We start from the raw sequence: 4,658 nt of genomic DNA, 5'->3' as shown, positions 1-4,658 counted from the left end.
CAAAGACCACTCCAGCAAAGACATCAGGCCAAAGGTCTGTCCAGATCATCCAGACTGGCATGTGACAAAAATATTTATGTACAGTAGCACTGATAGGGATAGATCTTGCTATACATAACACAGATAAGTCAGAGGTCTCTGGTCCAAATAATTTACCATCTACCCCAGGAGTAGCCAACTACTCCTGTACTCCAGATGTCATGGACTTCAACTCCTATAATTCCTGACTAATGCCATGGCTGGCTGGGCTGATGGGAGTTTTAGTCAAAACATCTGGAGGTCATCATGTAGGCTGCCCCAATCTACTTTGTCACATACTGTGGTAACTGATTTGGTGCAGCCATAAGTCGCACCACTGTAGCTGTTAGCCATGGAAGTAAGATGCTTGTCATTTTTGATTTCAACTGGATCCAAATCTGGTTTTAATCCAAGTAACCTCAGCTTCATTGGTTTGCTGTTCTGTCTGTGGGAGAATCTTTTCCAACCAAATGGAAAGCAGTGCCTAAGCTGAAAGTTCTGGTGGCCAATTATTTAGAGGAAGAAGCCATACTTTACTCAGCCTGTTGGCTCCAGAGGGTCTTTCTCAGAGAGTTATAGGCTTTTGGCAAAGCTGACAACAGTAAATTTGAGTTCCAACTATGTTTCCAATGCCTCTCTCCTTTTTTATTGTTTGAAGCTTTCCATAATGCATTTCTTTTGGGCTGAGCTCTTTTTGACAGAGAGGTGATTATATATACATATAACATTTAAATGAAATATGTGAAACTGTTTGAGGGAGGGAATGAGAATTCAAGTGTGAAAACCCATGTTTTCACCTCCAGGTCTGCGTACAAAACCTCAGATTTAAATCCACAGCTGTATAAACCCATCAAGATCTGTCATGCAAATCCTCCTTGAATATAAAATATCTCTCATTAACAGAAATAAATGCTTACACTCTACCATCCCAGGTGCAATTCTATTGTTCTAAGCACCGTGAAAGTCTACAGAATAGCATGTTGTATCTAGGCTACAGGGCCTAATAGGGTTTCTATTTAGGTCCTAAAGTTTAGGGCAACTAAATTTTGTCTTTGTCTACTATAAAGTTCATTGCATCACCCATCCTGACATTCTAGCTCCTGGGAAGTGAACTGTTCATTGCTATAGTATCTCTAGTACTTGCGGCGGGCAGTCTGGAGAACCTGTGAACAAAATTCTCACAACTCAGTGGCAGGATATGACTGGCCGTTTGGGAATCACTGGGTTAGATTCCACTTTATTTTGTTACACACACCACAATTTTCTGAGTGGTGAGAAGTTTCAGGTTTACCCAGGTTTGGTTTCCTGAGATCATAGGAACATATGGCATTTTGTAATTTTTGGGTTTATTTACAAATATGCAGGTAAAGCAGAGATTAAAGGCACAACTCAACACACCAACAGACACCCCAAAGTCTGCTATTCCCTTATCAGATCTCAAGACACAGCAAGCATCTGAAAAAATCCAGTGTGTCTCTACCCTTTTTCAATCTGATTCTCCTGTCTGCTCCTCTGTTTTTTTACACAGACATATTCCATAGCTGATGAAGGGGAGAGGCAGAGGTGGCTCTATAAAGCTAGCCATCGAAAGTCATGGACCTGCTATTTAGTTCTCATGGTAACATATCACCTCTAAATGACCTAACAAAGGAATATGCCAGACTAGACCTGACTTGCAAGTTTCAGGCCCATTCATACTTTCTCTTAAAATCAAGAACCACTGAGTTGAAAGCAACCTTGGAAGGTCATTTAGTGCAACCCCCAATCCTATGACAGTATTATCTAGCAAATGGTTTAAATATTGTCAAAGGACTAAGAGGCATATTCAGGTGTAGTTAAACCCTACCCAGTTAGGGGCTGTACAGTTTAAAATTAAGCCCTAGATATGTCACGGAAGTTTGTTTACTGTTTATTAGCAACATATTCCAATGGAGGCAGGGGGGGGGGCTGATAATATATACAGTAAGAACTTCCCACATATGCCAGTAAGTGATGGTGAGTTCTCATTTTTCCCCCGGGTGCGGCAGCCACAGTGCTTAGCTAGTATATATATACAAGCAACCTAGTATATATAGTGTAGTGGTTAAAGTGTCAAACTAGGGCTGGAAAGACCCAACTTCAAATCACTACTCAGCCATGAATATCAGAGTGACCTTTGGCCAATCACTTTCTCTCAACCTGACCTACTCTACAGTGTTGTTGTGAGGATACAGTAAGAAGAGAGAACTATGTATGCTGCCTTGAGGACCTTGGAAGAAAGGTGGGATGCAATTGTAACAAATATAATAATAATAATAATAATAATAATAATAATACTTGGGTTACTAGAATTCTTGGAACATCACAGAGAGGCAGCAGATGGCATCACTGCAGGAGCTCCAAGTACATTTAAAAAAGAAAAGAAAAGAGCGATAAGTACTACTGGACTGTAGTGGAGGCTCAGGGGAGAAGAGCAACGAGTTAACTTCTCTAGGCTCAATTTGGAATCAGCTCAGTAATTATGAGCATTCACAGCAAACATTCGGAGCAAACCTCCTTTCCCACAAATTCTTTCTTAGCTTGTAACGTTGGCACATTATGAACCGTACTGGATTGATGCTTGGGAACTATAGTTCTCAGCACTAGCCATGCTTGTGGGCCCCTTGGGAATTCAACTACCCCTCCACCAAGAGCAAACACACCTGGGAACAAGAGGTAAAAAATATTTCAAAGTAAATCAAGAGAATTGACTGAAATAGAAAAGACGTTCCTTAAATCAAAGGCTACTTAATTGGGTACTCTAGTCATGTAGCTCACCATAACTGATGAGACTTCCAGGGACAGTAAGTGCTAAGTATGAAAGAAATTCTGTGCATGGTATACAACAGCTGGCTATATAATTCACATGGCTTCTCACATAATCAATGAGAGTTCAGCAAGAGTAAAAGGTTTAACATTAAACAAAAGTGTTCACACAACTACAAAATAGTTCACTTTGGAGCCTTGTTTGCTGAATGCTGACTATACATGTACAGAATCTTATTTAATATTCTGACCTGGAGAATAACCTTTCAGGGAAATGCTGCTTGATTCATTATACAGCTGAACATTGTAACTAAACAAAATTGTATTTCTAACTAGGTAATTATGAACTCCAGAAACATCAGTACTGGAAAATGCTGCAGAACAAGAGGTGTGTGTGTGTGTGGGAACTCTTCCAGCAACAGTTCCCAGCCATGAATTCTTCTAATGTTTTGAATATCTGTTAGTGCAGGCATCCTTCTTAGTTAATTTGAAACCCAGTTAGTGTAGGCACCCTTCTAAGCAATTTATGTGAAATGAGCCAGTCTTAATGCTCCTGCCTGTCAGTGTTATTAGCCAATGAGTGAAGTCAGAGCTGTGATTGATAAATGAGTTGTTTGAACACCAGGCAACAGGAGTCCCTACGGTCCTAAAGAGCTGCGGTTTTGCCCTTTCTTTTAGTGCACTTTTCCTGCTTCTGTCTTTTTTTCTAGTCCTTGGGATCACCATGGTTTGCCTTTCCTTTTTCCTTTTTCCTAACAACCAGGACAAATATTTCCTATCCTGGCTTCAGGTAGTGCCTAGAAATATTTTTTTGCAAATACTACTACACAGTAAGTAGTAGTGTACATGTCTATTCACAGCTAATTAATGTTGTGCTTAATAGGGCTTACTTTAAAGTAAATTGGTACAGGATGGCAGCTTAGGCTTCAGTTTAGGGTTGGCACTGGTAAAAAAAAGGCTCTTGTGCAGGTAGAAATTCAATAGGTCAGGCATTTTCTAGTATGGAAATACAATTAAGGGAGATGCGTCTCCATGACTGCTCTCTAATTTTGTGTTGTGCCATGGTGACCCCAACACTCTCTCAAATTTTGAAATGTGCCCTTTAGTCCAAAAAGGTTGGGGACCCCTAATGTATAAGATTATGGAATAGGCTTTGAAGATGCTGCTTCTTCCATGTCCCATCCCTTGGCTACCGGATGGTTGATGTGGCTCGTGGTGCTGTGTAACTATGTCTGCAATTTTCAGAGCCTACTGACAGTAGTCTTGCTGTTTTATGTACCTTGTCTCTTGTACCTTGGCTCCTAGATTACTGGATAACAATCAAACTGGATTATTGGGCATATTCTGGAAATATGCCAGGATTGGCGAGCAGAAGAGCTCCTACGTAGCTGTGTGCTATATATCAATGGCCTTCAGTATTCTGTGTGTACAGTAAAACTTGGAAAATGTCAGGAATATATTGCTGTCAAACTGCAATGGAATAAACGTCTTGGGGAAACAGAAAAGATGAAAACTATGTTCTACACTTCAGTTTCTTTGTTCATACTAGACAAACTTCTGACAAATTGTTTCTATATTTCAGTTAGTAGAGCAATAGTGTATTAAATGATAGAAAATGCAGTTATTCATTAAGTTGCCATACTTTTGAATTCTGCAGAATTCATTTATAGAAACTTACTCTGAATTTCAGATTAGATGTTGGGGTCCATTTGAAGCTACAGGGGAAGAAACAAGGCCTGTTTGCATGAGTGGAAGTCATTTGTTCAAGCTGGATGCCACAAATGGATACCACCTCAAAACAATAAAAATGAAATCTTAGCATAGCAGAGACAATATAAAATCAGATCAATAGTGTA

At 39.9% G+C, this 4,658-nt stretch overlaps 1 pseudogene; it reads left to right on the top strand.

Moving 5' to 3' along the window:
- Positions 1-4,005: 4,005 nt before the first annotated feature.
- Positions 4,006-4,237, top strand: LOC133384145 (protein kish-A-like; annotated as a pseudogene).
- The last annotated feature ends 421 nt before the right edge of the window (positions 4,238-4,658 follow it).

Source organism: Rhineura floridana, chromosome 4 (genome assembly GCF_030035675.1).
Source record: "Rhineura floridana isolate rRhiFlo1 chromosome 4, rRhiFlo1.hap2, whole genome shotgun sequence".
NCBI lineage: Eukaryota > Metazoa > Chordata > Lepidosauria > Squamata > Rhineuridae > Rhineura > Rhineura floridana.
The sequence above is the reverse complement of the archived record's forward strand: the minus strand, read 5'-3'. Positions and strand labels throughout refer to the sequence as shown.